Raw genomic sequence first — 9,773 nt, 5'->3', positions numbered from 1 at the left:
ATTGAGTTGTTCGGTCATACAAAAAGGCGTCCAAAAAAACCCAGCATTCCAAGAAAAACACTTGCTACCCACTGTAAAATTTGGTGGAGGTTCCATCATGCTTTGGGGCTGTGTGGCCAATGCTGGCACCGGGAATCTTGTTAAAGTTGAGGGTCGCATGGATTCCACTCAGTATCAGCAGATTCTTGAGAATAATGTTCAAGAATCAGTGACGAAGTTGAAGTTACGTCGAGGATGGATATTTCAGCAAGACAATGATCCAAAACACGGCTCCAAATCGACTCAGGCATTCATGCAGAGGAACAATTACAATGTTCTGGAATGGCCATCCCAGTCCCCAGACCTGAATATCATTGAACATCTGTGGGATGATTTGAAGCGGGCTGTCCATGCTCGGCGACCATCAAACTTAACTGAACTTGAATTGTTTTGTAAAGAGGAATGGTCCAAAATACCTTCATCCAAGATCCAGGAACTGATTAAAAGCTACAGGAAGCGACTAGAGGCTGTTATCTTTGCAAAAGGAGGATCTACTAAATATTAATGTCACTTTTCTGTTGAGGTGCCCATACTTTTGCACCGGTCAAATTTTGGTTTAATGCATATTGCACATTTTCTGTTAGTACAATAAACCTCATTTCAATCCTGAAATATTACTGTGTCCATCTGTTATTAGATATATCAAACTGAAATGGCTGTTGCAAACACCAAAATATTTAGAACTAAAAATGATTAAGATTAATAGGGGTGCCCAAACTTTTTCATAGGACTGTATATGCAACAGATATAGACTTATTGTGTTATACTGTATTGGAGGAACGTATAGCTTCTGGACATTAGAAGGCGATGTTATTATTGTTATATGCTGAACACAGTATAATTGTATGCTATGGAGACTTGTCTGTATCTCACCATGCTTCATCTATCTATGGTTAGTTCTTTCCAGGGTGTTCCTTGTGTGTTGCTGTATAGACATGCTGTATGTAACCTCATGTTCTGAGAAGTAAACTAAAGATTAACCCATATACTCTACTCTGAAGCTTTCTTCTGTGACTACACTGTGCAACAATCACAGCTGAGTAGTTGGGGGATATTCACAATAAGAGAGTGGAGGGAGTTGACATAGCATCATACTAATGCCCATGAGGTCTAGCCAGAGTCTAAAAGGCATTTGCTAAAATGCACAATACTAGAAATTATATAAACTATTGTAATATATTGAACAAACACTATAGTGCGATAATTTGTGGGGCTGCATTTTTTTAACAAAAGTTTGAGAACTATTTGGGCTAGTTCACACGTGAACTGCCCACGCGGGTTTTGACACCAAGAGAGACGCGCCGAGCCGTGTCTCTCTCTGGTCAAAACCCGCCTGCCACGACCATCGCGGTTGCGGCTTTCCCCTCCGCTGTCGGCTCAAATGAATGAGCCGACATAGGAGGGTGCTGCCGGGGGCAGAAGCCGCGCGGCTCAGCCCGCACTGTTTCCGCCTGAAGAAGGGGCATGTCTCTTCTTTTCTCCGCTAGCAGCAGCCCACCGCTAGCGGAGAAAAGAAGACTGGCGGTCTGCATAGACCACCATTGTAAAGGGAGGTTTTTGACACGAAATCCGCTGTCAAAAACCTCCCCTTTGCTCACGTGTGAACGAGCCCTTTTAAAAATAATAAAGATTAAAAAAAAAAAAAATTAAACCAAAAAATAACTATAACTGGCATCTTTGCAAGTCTGAACTATGAAAATAATAATAATTTTAATTAATATTGTCAAGATATTCTGCAGCATTTTAGAGATCAGAGGGTACATGAACAGACAATAATCAGAAATGATAGTGTAATAATATAATTACAGAATAAGAGTGAGGGTCCTGCTCACTGGAGCTTACAATCTATGAGGTATACAGTTATTTATAACTCAAATTTTTATTGATTTTTTTTTTTTAAACAATAAGAAAAGAAAAAACAATTACAAGTTACAAGGCAAACACCCGCCCTGCGAACAGAAAAAGCACACAGTGCAACACAAAATAAATAGAAGAATAAAAAATAAAAAAATTAAGACAAAGAAAACAACATAGAGAAAAAAAGAAAAAAAAAAAAGGAAAAAAGGGGGGGAGGAGGAGGGAGGGGGTTAGTGGGACAGATGGGTGGGGGAGAGGACTAAATGTGGGGGGTGAAAGGGTAGGTAGGGGTGAGTGTGAGCAGTCAGGAAACCAGTGAGAGCGCTCGTCAGGTCATCCATACCACAGCTAGTTGGGAAGGGCTCGGGAGCAACCACTGGTCAAATACCTGAGACGAACAACAAGAGTATCAATCAGAGGAGGGGTCAGAGCCCAGAAGCGTCCGGTACTCTGCAGACTGTTGAAACCTGAACCAGTAGAACCAGGTTTTGATGTACACCTCAGTCGTGCCATGCAGGAAAGACGTGAGATTTTCCATGCGCATTATCTCGTTGACCTTCGAAATCCAGAGGGAGAGAGGAGGAGGATCCACTCGTTTCCAAAAAAGGGGGATACAAGCCCGGGCAGCGAGGATCAGGAATCTAAGTAGGGAACGCTTAAAGACCTTTACAGAAGACTCACAATGATTAAGGAGGAACAGGGCAGGGCCCAAATGGTGAGAAGTTTCAGTAAGCTGGAGGGTTATCCGCTTGACCCCCTCCCAGAAGGACGAAAGGGCAGGACAGGACCAAAAAATGTGTAGCAGCGTGCCTTCCTCGTCGCCACAGCGCCAACATAATGGGGAGACCTGAGGAAACATAGCATGGAGTCTCGTAGGAACCCTATACCATCGGGACAAGATTTTGTAGCTGGCCTCCTGGTGGCGAGAGCTGATGGAAGCAGTATGAGAAAGGCGAAAAATGCGCCTACGCTGCTCCTGAGAGAGGGAAAGGGACAAATCAGATTCCCATTTCAGCAAGAACGGCAGAACAAAATCCTCCGGAGGTTCAACCAGGATCCGGTAAGTGAGCGAGAGGGAGTGGCGAAGGGGGCCAGCACCAACACAAATCTTCTCCAAGGGGGTAGGTTCGACACGGAACTCTGCAGGAGCAGGGAGAGAATGTAAAAAGTGACGAAGTTGCATCCCCCGCCAAGCATACAAAGGGGGCAGCTCAGGAGGGGCCTGGGAATTCAGAAGTGTAGTCCATCCCCCTGCGTCCTGGAAGTGACAGGCACGGAAAATCCCATGACGGCGCCAATTACGAAAAACTCGGTCAAACATTCCAGGTGGAAAGGCAGGATTGCCCAGCACTGGAAAAAGAGCGGAATCCTTAGGGAGGAGAGTGGAGCGAACAAGGCCTCTGGAACAAATCCGAAGCGTGGGACCAAGGGTAGGGTGAGAAAAGAGAGACGACAATGAGGAGGAGTCCAACCATGGGGCAAGCTTCAAAGGGATCGGAGAGAATGCCTGTTCGATGTAGACCCAAGGTTTAGAAACAGCATGCCTACACCAGTCCCCGACACGAGTCAGGTGGGTAGCCAAGTAATAGGACTTCAGGTCCGGAAGCGATAAACCACCGCAACTCTTGGGACGAAAGAGAAAAGCCTTGCTCACTCGGGCGGGTCTGCCCGACCAGATGAACTTCAGTTGGACGGAAGTGAGGGATCTAAGAAAAGACAGAGGGATGTGAATGGGAAGCGTCTGCATCAAGTAGAGAAGACGAGGGAGAATGTTCATTTTAAAAATCGCGCATCTCCCGAACCAAGTAAAGGCTCCAGCGGACCATCGAGTACAATCAGCCCTGATAGACGCCAGAAGTGGGGGGAAGTTGCAACGAAAGAGATCTTTCGGGTCCGGAGTAAGATAAACCCCCAAATATTTGAGAGAAGTGGGGGCCCAATGAAAAGGGAAAGATTGACTCAAGGAGGTGGCCGCCGAGGAGGAAAGGGTCACATTAAGGGCTTCCGACTTCGAAAAGTTGATTTTAAAATTCGAAAGGGTCGAGTAAACCTGAAAGGCGAGCATCAGAGCCGGAAGAGAGACATGCGGGGAGGAGAGAAAAAATAGCAAGTCGTCTGCATAAGTCTCCACTTTGTATAAACGGGAAGAATGAGCAGCGCCTGAGATGTTCGGGTTGGCTCGAACCTGGCGGAGGAAGGGTTCAAGAGTCAGGACGAAAATGAGAGGTGAGAGGGGGCATCCTTGCCTAGTGCCATTTCGGATAGGGAAGGACTGGGACAATAAACCGTTCAACCTGACCATCGCTGTAGGGAGAGAGTATAGAGCCATGATCCAACTTATCATGCGATTTCCAAGACCAATATGTAACAGGGTCTCTTCCATGAACCGCCAGTTGACCCTGTCGAAGGCTTTCTCAGCGTCAGTTGAAAGAAGCATGAGAGGAGAGCCCGATTGTTTAGCCCCATACATGAGGTTGATAGCTTTGGTAGTATTATCTCGAGCCTCACGGCCGGATAAAAATCCAGCTTGATCCGGGTGAACAATATTTCCTAACAAGGGCGATAAACGGGTCGCAAGGATCTTGGCTAAAATTTTTAGGTCAACATTGATTAGCGAAATGGGGCGGTAGTTAGAGCACAGAAGAGGGTCCTTTCCCGGTTTGGGGATAACCGCTATGTGAGCACACAGGGAGTCACGACAAAGGGCCGAGCCATCGGTGAGAGAATTGAAAACTTTCAACAGTCTGGGGCGGAGTTCAGGGCCAAGTTTCTTATAGTATACCAAGGTAAGGCCGTCTGGGCCTGGGGCCTTACCCGTTGCCATACTGGAGATAGCTAAAGAAATTTCCTCTTCAACAATAGGAGATTCCAAGGCCGTCAAGTCCTCTAGAGACAACGACGGGAAACCAGAGGAGGAGAGATAAGAACGAATGCGATCTCGGAACTCCGTTTCAGGGAGAGGAGAAGGGCCAGAGTCTACAGAATACAAAGAGGCATAGTAGTCCCGAAAGGCAGCTGCAATATCAAGGGGCATGTGTAATCGAGTACCCTGGGCGGAACCGATGCATGGAACGTAGGTGGAGGACTGCTGAACCCAAAGGGCCCTAGCTAGGGAACGCCCGCTCTTATTTCCGAACTCATAAAAATGACGTCTGCATTTAGCTAGAGTACCCTTCACCCTATCAGTGACGAGCGTACGCAATTCTTCTCGGGCGCTGGCAAGCTGGGAATAAACATCAGGAGTGATTTGGCGCTTATGAAGGAGTTCCAACGAGCGGATCCGCTGCAGCAGAGATTCAATACAAGCCCGGCGTTCCTTGTTTAAGCGGGAACCATGTTGCAACAGGATACCCCGGATAAAACATTTGTGAGCCTCCCACACCATTGGAGGAGCAATCCCCGACAATTCCTCCCTCTCAAAGTATTCCCCCAAACGGGTCTTAATGTCATCCAGGATGGTTACGTCATCAAGAAGTGATGCGTTAAGTTTCCACTGACGCTGGAAGGGAATAGGAGAGGACAAGGAAACAGACAAAGTAACCAAAGCATGGTCGGAGAAAGTAATGTTATCGACTTCCGCAGCCAACAAAGAGTGGAGATGTTGGTGACGGATAAAGAGGTAGTCGATACGAGAGTATCGGTGATGGACCGGAGAGTAATAGGAGTAATCCCTATCTAATGGGTGGAGTAACCTCCAGGAGTCCACAAGCTGGTGGGAATGAAGGTCCCTCTTAACCCTCCTGAGGAGCGAGTAAGGGTGAGAAGAGACGCCAGCAGAAGAGTCCAATGAAGGGTCTAGGACCAGATTAAGATCACCCCCCGCCACCAGGAAGCCCTCCACAAAGCCGTCCAACAGCCCCAAGTAAGAACTAAGGGCACGACCCTGTCCTGAGTTAGGTAAATACAAAGAGGCAAAAGTAAAAAGTTGAGAGGAGATACGACCCTTGACCATAACAAGTCTCCCCTCAGAATCAGTGCGAGTCTCCAAATGTTCCCAAGGCAGGGAGCGAGAAATCAAGATACTAGTCCCTCTGGATTTCGGGTCAGGAGAAGAGCTATGATATGCATGAGGAAACCAAGCATTAGTCAACTTGTATGGCTTGGTAGAGCAATGGTGAGTTTCCTGCAAAAACACAACATGAAGGCGCTTACCTTTGAGCAGATTGAAGAGTACGGCGCGCTTCTCTGGACTATGAAGGCCTCTCACATTGAGGGAGCCCACGGCGATGGAGGAAAGGCGATCAAGCGGAGGCATGGAAGGAGACGGGCCTGCCCAGCTCACACCCTAGGAGCAGAAAAAAAAAAAAAAAAAAAAGGGGGGGGGGAGGAAGGGGAGAGGGCGAAGAATTGAAGAGGGTAAAGGGGAGGGAAATAAAAAAGAGAAAAGTAACAGAGAAGAGGAAAGAGAGCAGTAAAGAATGAGGGGGGGGGGAGAAAGGAAAGGGAAAAAGAACCAAGAGTAGAACAAATCTAACTACCCCTAGACAAATGGGCCAGGGGCACAACAACAAACAGGAAGGAGTGAGGGAGTAAGAAAAGATGGGGGGAGAAGTGGGCCCGCAAGCAATACGAGTGTACCAGGTAAGGAAGACCCTATGCCCCCACCTCCAACAAAATGTATAGGGATAGGAAGCACAGGGCTACAAAGTGACTCTAAGGTCCAAATAACAACATTGTATAAAAACACAGCAAAATCAACAAGGGCCATCTATAAGGCCCAGCAGGCACAGGATCAAGAGGAACAGAGTAGTCACAGAACAAAATAAACATAGTGAAAATGTCCACCAACCGCGAAACAAGTCCAAGACCACTCAACATAAAAGGATATTAACACTGTCCTGTGGGCAGATCAAAGACCGGCGGCATGAGGGATCATGCTTCAATGGGAAGCTGAGCTGAGAGATCTGGTTGGCGGAGTGGAGACCCAGGCGGATCCGGTATTGGAAGACGTCGTGGAGATGAGTTTCGCCGAGGTCTCTCTCTGGAAGCAGCCGAGGAAGAACGCCTGGAACCGCGGCCGTGCCTGGATATAGTAGGGCGGGAGGAATCCAGAGCAAGCCAGTTCGGGACTGAGACAGGGCGCACATCCAGGGAGGCAAACAAATCAGGCAAGTCCGCCGGGGAACGGACAACAATCGAAGATGAGCCAACACGAACAATCAAATGGAAGGGATGACCCCACCTATAGGAACCTCCACAGTCCTTAATCAGAGTCAACACAGGCTGAAGGGCACGGCGCATAGCCAATGTGCGGGATGAGACATCTGGGTAAAGCTTGACAGAGGCATTCTCAAAAGGCACCGATCCCATATCCCAGGCACACTTCAGGATGTGTTCCTTGTCCGTGAAGTAATGTAGTCTACACAGAACATCTCTAGGGTTAGCAGGGTCAAGCGGGCCAGAACGTTGGACTCTATGCACATGGTCCATCATGAAGGTAGCATCCAGCGGGCGTTGAGTCGCCATATTGAAAATGGTATTAATACGGCTGATCAGATCATCCTGAGGGCCTTTTTCTGGCACTCCTCGTAATCGAATATTATTTCTGCGACCCCGGTTCTCCTGGTCATCCAGGAGCAAAGCAATTTGTTGAAGGCGGGCCTCAGAGTGGGTTTGATTGCTCTCCACTGCAGACAGGCGTTGTTCCAAAGAGGACAGTGTTTGATCAGTAGCGTCAGCCCTAGTAGTAAGGTGAGACACATCAGACTGGATCGCACCGAGGGCCTGAGCTTGGGACTGCTCCATTCGGGAAACTACAGCATCCAGGTCCTGTTTAGTGGGCAGAGCTTGAATAAGGTCCCAAAGTAGCTGAAAGTCCGCAGAGGCAATATGGGCTGCCGAGCAGGGCAGGGAGGCTGAATCCAAGGATTGCATGTCATGTCCAGGGGGGGTGGCAGACAGTGAAGGAGGTGGCTGCGATTGGCGAAGCGGAGGAGATGGAGGAGCCATGTCATCAGTGCCAGACCCAGTAGTCGAGGTTCCAGATCGGGACAGGAAGGTAGAGATTGACGGTGAGTGAGTAAGATAGTGGCCCGGCGTGCGGGAAGGAGCAGTAGAGGTGTTAGAACGTCTACTGGACATATCACAATGAGAAGCGACCATAGAAGGTAATGAAGGTACACTCGCAGTATCACCAGGCCTTACATGAGGCGGTCACACAGTTCCATAATCAAACCCGGTATCCATGAGGTGCCAAAAGAGTAGTGGGAGAAGTGCTAGTTCTGTGGGGATATACTGCAGAGCATATAACACACAGCAAGTGGAGGAAGGTGAGGAGCCCCCCCTGATGGTGGAGTAGGGGCTCAGCACTCCCTTCACACCACTGCAGTTCACGGCAACAAAAAATAAATAAAAAATTCCCTGCTAGAAAGGTCTCTGAAGAGGGTAAGAAAGTCCAAAAAAACAGCAGGGAGTACTCACAGAGTTAGCAGAATGTCCCAGCAGAAAGTGTCAGGATGGGAGCCAAACAGCAGGGGGGGGGGGGGTGAGGTGTCTCCACTTCAGGCAGTGCAGGGATGCCAGGCAGCAGGTAGAGCAAGGGCCTAATACAGTGAAGCCTTCAGGGAGCAGCAAGCTGCATACCCCCACCGTATACAGTTATTTATGCCACATAGTGAACACTGTGTAAGAAGAAAATATACAGTATATCACAAAAGAGCGTACACCCCTCCCTTTTTGACATATTGATTCAATCTATAGTAGTCAATGTACAGCTTGTATAACATTGTAAATTTGGTGTGCCCTGAAAATCACTCAAAACACAGCCATTAAAGAGGTTGTCTGGGCAAAAAAATAAAATAAATAAAATAAGCCAGGGGAAGTGAAAAAAAAGTAAAAAAATCATACTCACCTGTCCCCAGTGTCCTCCCAATGTGGTCTGTTCCTTTTGCTGGATTGTCTTCTCAAAGTGGCACTTATCGCCAGCTGTGACGTCCTGGATCCCTTCTAATGAAGCCAGTGATTGGACTCAGCAGACATGTGCAGTGGGGACTTCTGCCAGAAGATAGCAATGGACTGAGCTGCGCGGAACACAAGTGAAAGATGAGTATGATTTTTTTTTTTCACCTCCCCCGGCCTATTTAAAATACAATTTTTTTCCTGGATAACCCCTTTAATGTCTAAAAATGTATCTTGCATACAGTTAAGCATGGTGGTGGGAGTGTCATGGTTTTGGATGTATCAGTGCTGCCAGCTTTGGGGACCTTCAGTCCATTGAGGAAACCATGAATGCCAACAAATATTGTTACATACTGATTCAGAGCATAGACCCCTTTACTTCAGAAACTTGGCCTTCAGAAACTTGACTACTTTACATTGTATCAAAGTGTCGTGTCTTCAGTGTTGTCCCATGAAAATATATAATGCAATAATTACAAAAATGTGAGGGATGTACTCACGTTTGTGAGATACTGTACAGGGTGGGCCATAAGTATGGATACAATCAGATACAATGGAAGTGGTTGCTGATTTCACCTTACCATTTGAGGCATATTAGTACATGCGAGGGGGAAAACATTTGAGACGGGGTGATGCTCATGGCGGCCACCTGCAAAGCCGCCATTTTGGATTCAACTTTACTTTTTTCAATGGGAAGGGGGTCATGTGACACATCAAACACATGGAGAATTGCACAAGAAAAACAATGGTGTGCTCATTTTTAACGTAACTTTTTTCATTATCGATGTATCCTGTATCTGTTGTTTCAGGTGCTCCACATCCTAGAGCTTCACAGTGTACACAATAGTCTTCAAATGACCCTAGAGATAGAAGTCCAAGGGAGTGAGACCTTGGGTGTATCCATACTTATTGCCCACCTGGGTGTATCCATGCTTATGGCCCACCCTGTACATTGTTAGATTTGTTTGTTGGTCACCTTC

This window comes from Leptodactylus fuscus, chromosome 9 (assembly GCF_031893055.1).
Source record: "Leptodactylus fuscus isolate aLepFus1 chromosome 9, aLepFus1.hap2, whole genome shotgun sequence".
Classification (NCBI taxonomy): Eukaryota; Metazoa; Chordata; class Amphibia; order Anura; family Leptodactylidae; genus Leptodactylus; species Leptodactylus fuscus.
The sequence above is the reverse complement of the archived record's forward strand: the minus strand, read 5'-3'. Positions refer to the sequence as shown.